General features: G+C 48.6%; 1 long non-coding RNA gene across 1 annotated transcript; it reads left to right on the plus strand.

Annotated features, from left to right (window-relative positions):
* The first annotated feature begins 4,772 nt into the window (after positions 1-4,772).
* On the plus strand, positions 4,773-7,800 carry LOC138841838 (uncharacterized). The gene is made up of 3 exons (XR_011376515.1): positions 4,773-4,857; positions 6,517-6,710; positions 7,592-7,800. It is a non-coding gene; the product is annotated as an uncharacterized lncRNA (long non-coding RNA).
* Positions 7,801-8,228: the final 428 nt, after the last annotated feature.

Genomic DNA, 8,228 nt, shown 5'->3' on the forward strand with positions numbered 1-8,228 from the left:
GGAAGATTGGAAAGATTAGCTAAAGTATTAAAATTTTTATTTAGATTAGCAGGAATATGTTAATTTTTTGTGTGGTGGTACTAGGGTTTGAACTCAGGCCTTTATATTGGCTAGGCAAATAGGTAAATACTCCATCACTTGAGGTATACCTCCAGCTCTTTTCATTTAACTTTCAGATAACATCTCTCTCTTTTTGCCTGGGGCTACCTAGCCTTGTATTTGCACCTCCTGGGTAGCTGGGATTATAGAAGTATTTCTTGGCTCTAGAAATCTATTGAATATTGTGGTGACTACAGTGAGAGCAATACGGTATTATATCCTTGAGGGTGACTGAAGGAGTAGACAGCAAGATTGCTGCTGAGTATGGTGATCCACGTCTGTAATCCTCACTACTTGGGAGGGGGAGGTTGGGAGGGTCCTAGTTTGAGGTTAGTCTAGATAAGGAAAAAAAGCTGGGCACGATGGCAGGTGCCTGACAGCCCAGTTAGATGGATGACGTAAATAGGAGGATTGTGGTCTGGGCTCACCTGGCTATGAATGCAAGATCTTAACTTGAAAATTAACTAAAACTGAAAGGATTGAGGGTATGGCTCAAATGGTAGAGTGCCTGCCTAGCAAGTACAGAGGTCTTGAGTTGAAGCCCATATGACTGCCAAAAGTAAAAATAAAAGTGAAAAAATGGTACCACACCCAAAAGACAGACGTGAAGAAATACATGTTAATTAGCTTGATCTAGCCAGTCCACAAGGCATCAGACTATCAGGCTGAACACATTACGTATCTACCTTTTGGGGGGGGGTTGATTTTAAAAGAGGTTTAAGAAATGGTGTCCTTCACCCTCCCCTCCCCCGCCTCGAGCTTTCTGGTATCAGGGACAGCAGGATGGATCCTGGGAGGCAACAGCCTGGACTTCCCTTTGCCTATGCTGTAGACATCTGTGCCTGGGCCGGGCAGCAGGCCTTAGGTGCTGAGGTCATCTTCCTTCCTCTGGAACCTTCCCTTCAGTGTGGGGCATGCTGTGGAAAATACTCCCCTGGCAGCAGACACACCTCGGTTTTACCCATACAAACATATCACTGAGCAGCTCTCTACATGGAGATCCTTCTACCTCAGCCTCCTTAGTGCGGGATGATAGGCGGGCACCACATTCATGCCTCCCATCTGACATTTCTTTCTTTCTTTCTTTTTTGTCGGTCATGGGGCCTGAACTCTGGGCCTGGGCGCTATCCCTCAGCTCTAGCACTCTACCACTTGTGGTGCTGAGGAATCGAACCCAGAGCCTCATGCATGCAAGGCAAGCACTCTACCACTGAGCCACCTTCCCAGCCCCCAATCTGACATTTCTAAATGTTGTAAAATGGAACCATCGGTGATACGTGTTCCCTCATGGCTGTCCTAAGAACTGAAGAGAGCTTGGTGTGTGCAAAGGACATAACCCAAGTCCTTACAGTCCCCTCCCCAACACCCAGAGCATGGCCGACCCTTTCCCCTCCAGAACAACTTGTAGCCAAGATCCTTCTGGCACTCAGCGCCTTCCACACTATAGACTTAAGTATCAGTACCCAGGGACTCACAGGTGCTTGAGAGGGTTGGTATCAACACTGAAATAGGCTCATGCAGTCCGAGTTCCATGGGACACCCTAACCCAGAGCCTCCTAAAGGGGAACAGATCCAGCACCCCATTGAAGTTACCATCAGACACAGATTCTGGAAGGTTAGCCATAGACAATTCTAATATCTGAATTGGGTTTGCTGAATGAGTGAGAGATAATGTAATTCAAAGCTAGTAGAAGTCAGATTTCCCTCCCCTGCTCCCCCCCCCCCACTGCCCCTCCCTACAACAATGAAGAAAGAAGCCCAGAATTCCCCAAAGCATTTCCAAAGAACCTTCTAGAACAGTGAAGACTGAGAGCTGGGGGTTATCTTCTGAGTCTTCTGCTGTCACAGACCAGCCAGCACCAAGGGCTTTCCTAGAAGCTATAGGAAGGAGTGGATGGAGGTGATGGGGGGGTCACCCACTTGAGGGGAAGGCTGGAGAGACAGGCCCAGGGCTGGGCTGTGGGTGGGGACTCCTACCAACTCGGTTGACCCTTAACTCCACAAGCGGGGGGTGAATGTCCTGACACTCGGTGATAGGCTCAGCGAGAACCCCTTTGTGATGTCACCCAAGGAAATCAAGGCCCCGGAGACCACAGACGAGCACAAGGCTGCTGGATAAGCAAAGCCCAGCAAATCTTCTCCAGGTCCTCTGTGTTCCACCTGCAAAATAATGTCTCTGCAGGATTTCTAATCTATTTTCAAAGTAGCTGGGCACCAGTGGTTCGTGCCTGTCTTCCTAGCTACTCAGGAGGCTGAGATCAGGAGATCCCAGTTGGAAACCAGCTGGGCAGAGGTTAAGATTCAGCGAGTAGGGCATCATCTGTGAGCCAGAAAGAAGAGCTTGGCTTGGACTCAGGCCCTGAGTTCAAACGCTGGTACCAACACGCACACAAATACATTCATTCTTGTTCGTCCATTTCCCAGGCTTGTTCCCCTGAGGCCTTAGCTGGTGCAGCAACTTCCCTTCAACTTTCCCTGCCTCTTGCCCTTTCCCAGCTGCCAGAACTCATTTTCAGGAACCTTGTTGCTCTCCCATGCATGAGTCCCAGTGGCTTCCCAGGGCCAGTAGAGCAAAGAAACTCTAATATCGGCTCCAGGCTTGTGGAATGGCTTTGTGTTGGCACATCTGGCCATACACATTGGTTTCAGCCTCTAAGGGTACATCCATCCCTTTCTCCCCGGAAGCCATCTCTCTCTGCCCCACCCAGCACACTCAGCTATGGTTGCAGGAAGACACTGCTCTCTGAGGACACGGCTGTGGCCAGTCTTCCGCCTGGATGGAGAGAGATCCAGGCAGACAGGTGCCCAGGACACAGCTTCATGCAGGAGCTGCTGTCTCCTTCAGTCCAGATCGCCCGTCTGCCCTGCTGCCAGGGCCATGGGGACCAGGAGGCAGGGGAAAACCCCAGCCAGCGCCATTTCCTGTCCTCCGCATGCCCACACATCTTCTTTGTCCCAGGTTCTTCCTGTCCGGAGAAGTCCTTATCTGCAACCTCCCAAGCTCACAAGAGCAGCAGGCCGGGAGGAGGCCCTGCCGGCCCGTTTCCTCGGCCTCTCTGGATCTGAGTCAGAAGGTCTGGGTTAGGAGCCAAGTGCTGAACCTCTTCCAGGCTCTGTGAACTTGGTCATTGTTTTTGTCTCTGCCAAGCCTAAGTTTCTTCATCTGTTAAATCAAGTGGACTTGATGATGTTTGTTTAGCACACATTTATTGTTAAAGGGAGAACTGTGTCTCCCAACCCACAATCCACTTCTAAATCTGCTTATACTCGCAGGTGGATCTAGCCAGGTCTTTTTCTGTATGTGTTTACCAGTATACTTCATATCACTTTTGTGGCAGCAAGAATCACATACAAAGCTGGGCACTAGTGACTTATTTCTGTAATCCTAGTTACTCAGGAAGCTGAGATCTGAAAATCATGGTTCAAAGCCAGCCTGGGTAGGAAAGTCTGAGATTCTTATCTCCAGTTAATCACCAAAAGGCTAGAAGTAGTGCTGTGGCTCTAGTGGTAGATTGCTAGTCTTGAGAGACAAAGCTAAGGGACAGCACCAGAGCCCTGAGTTCAAGCCCTATTACTGGAACACATGCACAAAAATAGTGATAAAGTTGATTGAACTTACTCCTTTAGGGACTGGAGTATGAATTCCATCCTAGCACTGAACTCAGTGCTGGCACTCTACCACCTAAGCTATGCCTCTACCTCAGGTTTTTGCTGTTTGCTATTAAAATAAAGTCTCAAAGACTTCTGTTCGGGCTTGATTCTCCAGATCTCATCCTCCTGAGTAGCTAGGATTCTCAGTATGGCCCACCCACACCAGCTGACACTTGATGTTGTGTGGTTACTCTGGAACAAGCAGTCTGGCTGAACTCACTTATTAGTCCTAGAGGAGAACTAATTAGGAGAACTAATAAGTGATCCCTTATGGCCTTTGCAAACAGGAGCTCTTTTGCTTCTTCCATTCTAAATGATGCCTTTTATTTCCTCTTCTTGCTTCATTGAGGGGGGCAGTCAGAACCTCCAGTATTATAGTGAATAGGAATGATACACGGCGAATTGGAAGCATGAACCCAGTAGAGTGCCAGGTCTTCCTTAGAAGTGCAATGCCTAAGTCCTTTAGGATGGACAATTTTGAGTGGCAGTGGTTATATAATCGTTTTCCAACCATGCATGTCCATTCCCACAGTGCATTCTGTTATAATGATATTAATGATATGCAGTGCATGCACATGATGTCTTAATTAGGATGCCTTTCCTGAAAGCTCATGTAAGGACAGCAAAGTGTAGTACTGAGCATGTGCCACGAAGGGCAGTTTTATTTTGCAAGCATACCTTTTATCATCAAGGTGGGGCTCATTTGTCTGGCTCACAGAACATTTGTGAATATTCTGTGATGGTCGTGACAGTGGGAGTTTGGTGGAGTTTGGGATGTTTATTAGGCAGGGATGGCTCTGTGGGATGGTTTTAAAGGTGGTCAAGGCAGCCTGGACCCTGTTCTACTGCCTGTCTCAGAGGGAAATGCATGGGATACCCAGTGGAAGGACTTATCCTGATTGGACAGGAAACTCTCAGTCTTACCCATCAGCTTCTGGGCAGACTTCATTTGGAAAGCAAATACTATGGATAAAAAGAGGGAAAGCTTTGGGAAGTCACAGTGGTGATGTCTGTTTATTTCCAGTAGTGATTTTTTTCTATGATGGCGTGAATCACAAGCCGTTCCAGTCATGTTTGTTGAGGTGGTGTGGGAGAGCAGCCATGAACGTGAGTATAATGGGTTAGGAGAGCCTTTGAACAGAAGGAAGTTGCCACCTAATTATCTTAAACTACAAACCATCTCGGTGCATGTAAGACAGCATTTAATTTATAACAAAGCTAATTAACACATAACCCTTTCGACATACATAATTATGTGCAGCAAGGTGCACCTGTATTAAAATTGCCAGCTTCACTAGTTTGGAAAATGAACACCTGTGTGGTGAGGATCTGCGAGGTCAAGAATAGATCTGAAAGGAGGTACAGGTCAGGAAATGACCCAGGGGTGGGGGTCGGGGGGATGGATAGCTATAAAAATATTCTGAATTGATAAAGTCCCTGGCTAACAGAAGCTTTTGCAAACCAGGTGTGGGTGGCTCATTCCTGTTATCATAGCTATTCAGGAGGCTGAGATCTGAGGATTACAGTTCAAAGTCAGCCTGGGCAGGAAAGTCCATGAGACTCTTATCTCTAATTAACCACCAAAAAGCTGGAAATGGTACTGTGGCTCAAGTGATAGAGCACCAACTATGAGTGAAAAAAGTAAAGGGCAGCACCCAAGTCCTGAGTTCAAGCTTTAGTAGTGGAGCACATGCATGTGCACATGCACGCGTGCACACACACACACACACAAAGTTTTCTCTTCCTATCTCTCATTCACCACTCACATCCTTTGTGCGAATCTCACTTCTTGAGGCATCCAGCTCACGTTCAGCTTGGTGACACCTTTGCTTTGTTAATAAATGCATATCGGGAATGGTGTTCTGTCCATGGGGACCAATTTCTTTTTCCCGCTCCTGGGGCTTCTCAACACAAAATCGCAGGTAGATGAAAGTCACTGCAGCTGGTGGCAGCTCCTGAATGCATTTGCTACCAGAGGACTTGGTACACGTGTGTGCTTTATCTTCTCTGTCCCCCACCCCACCTCCCATCTGGAGATATAGAAAAAATGTGCAGTATGGCCTGTAAGAAGGTAATCCTCCTAGCTAGAGCACAGATCCCTGATCCACATTCTCAGGAAAGCTCTGAAAGCTAGAAGAATCATTGAGCTTCTCTGGGCCTTGTCTGAGTGCAGGTTTAGTATGTTGGCAGCCCTGGGTCACAGCTAGGGGTTTATCAGTGACCCCCATGGGTACCTTCATCTGGAGGGGGAGGTTAGAGGCGGATGCTTGCTTTCCATAGGAGAAAACTGTTGATAGCAGCTTCCTTGGTGTGCTTTAGAAGGGAAGAGAAAGGAGAGATTATCACAGTGTCCATCTGGCCCTGGCTAGCATTACTGGTGACATTTCCTAGTCATCTGGTCAAGCTCAGGTGTACCAAACCCAAAAGGCAAGTAGAATGCAGGCTTTGAGAGAGACCTCTAGGAGTGAAGTGTAGTTATGATTTCTGGCTTGAGCTCAGACAGCCTGGAGATGGATGGGGTATTGGGAGGAGCAGCTTCCAGGGAGCGAGCGGGAGTTGTGGTTTGCAGGGGAGACTGTTGGATTTGTGAGCCCTGATTTCAGAAGAGAGGGCTAGTCTGAGATGGAGATGTGGGAGCTCTCTGCGGACTCCCACATTCTTTCTCTAACTTTGAACCTGGCAAAAGGCCTGCCCCTCCCTGTCCTTATGGGTGCGGGGGGCTTCAGCTCACCCAGGGCCCCCTCTGCATACCCTGTCTCCTTGTAGAGATGTGAGCTGAGCCCAATGGCCGGTGTATGGACCTACCAGCTGGGCTTGTGGGCTGGTCAGCCACTCTGTGTTCAGGCCTCTGAGAAGATGTGCAAGCAAGCTCAAGGAAGCCCACTCACACCAGCCAAGTGTCATCACAAGAATGTGGTGGCAGCTGGGCCCGGATCACAAGACAGAAACACCCAGGACACGTACGTCAGGCCAGGAAGTGGCTCCCGGAAAGGAGAAGCCCAAACCGGCCATAGGGGGTGGAGGGTTGGCCCAGAGGAAACCAGTGCTGGTGACTCAGCCTGCCGTTCTGTGGGACGGAGTGTGTATTGCCAGAGAAAACAAATTCCTCCAGCAGGTTTATCTTCCTGTGGAGGAGGCATAATCAACACCACACAGTGGCAAGGAAAGAGGCCATGTGTTCCTGCCCAGGCAGAGCGGTCTGTATGCCATGGTCAGACAGGTCAGCCGGGCCAAGTAGCATCTGCTCCCCCAGGATGAAGGCTGGTCTTTGGTGGATCACTGACACCACACAATCAGGCTCAAATAATTCTGGAATTGGAGGTTCCAAGGAAGATGGAGCTCCTGCAGAGATGAGAGAGAGAGAGAGAGAGAGAGAGAGAGAGAGAGAGAGAGAGAGAGAGACTGTTAAAGCAAATGTAGAGCAGACTTTCTGAGACACCATGTGGAAAATCTCCATGGTGACACGCTGCAGTCTCAGCCGGAAGCCTGTTAGGATTGCAACCAATCCCCGGGGTGGGAGGGAGGCAGAGAACACAGTTCATGCCCGTATGGATGGACGGTGGTTCCTGGATTTGTGCAGTGCTCGACCTGCCCAGCTGTCCCTGAAGGCTCTGGATGGCAGGCCCCAATTCTCAATGCTTAATAGTAACAGTTATATTAGGACAGATGGGGTACCACCTCGGCAGGTGCACGTGGGAGAACCCATCCTTGGGGGGCCGTGTGTGTCACAGTAGGGTGAAGAGGGCTGGGTGGGCCTTGCTCTGGAGAGCACAGGAAGCTGTTCATTCCCTGCTCCCTCCCCGTCCCTCTTTTCTTCTACTCTATGTGATCACCCATCCAGCAGTATCTGTATTACCTGGGAAACTTGGAGGAAAAGCAACTTCTGGGGCCTTCCAAGGGCTATAAAAATGAAGAAGGAACAAGGTGGTCTGTGTTGAACAAACTCTCTGGGGATTCTGAAACCTGCTGTTTTGAAACCTAGAGGAGGAAATGATGACTGCCAGCCTTGGAATCACCTGGGAGACCTCACATATATTGGTGCCTAATATTTCAGGAGATGAATGTGTTTAACCTGCTTTAAACATTATGCGATGCATACATGCATTAAACTACTACATGGCACCCCATGAGTATGTACAGTGTTTATACTTTTTATGTAATAATCAAAAACATTTAAATGTTGGTGCCTGGGTCCCTTTCTCCCGGCCCCCCTCCCCTTCCCTCCAGAGCTCTAGATTTTATTGCTTGGTTTCTGATTGGGCATTAGAATTTCCATCTGCTTCCCAGGCAAAGAATTCTTTAGTGTGTTGGAGCATGTGCCAGTACTGGGGCTTGAACTCAAGGCATAGGCTTTTTTTATTTTGCCCAAGGCTAGCATTCTACCAGCTAAGCCACGGCTCCACTTCTGGCTTTTTGGTGGTTAGTTGAAGATAAGAGTCTTCCTGCTCTGGGTGGTTTCAAACTGCAATCCTTAGATC

Source organism: Dipodomys merriami, unplaced genomic scaffold (assembly GCF_024711535.1).
Source record: "Dipodomys merriami isolate MVZ:Mamm:240054 unplaced genomic scaffold, mDipMer1.0.p SCAF_33, whole genome shotgun sequence".
NCBI classification, from domain to species: Eukaryota; Metazoa; Chordata; class Mammalia; order Rodentia; family Heteromyidae; genus Dipodomys; species Dipodomys merriami.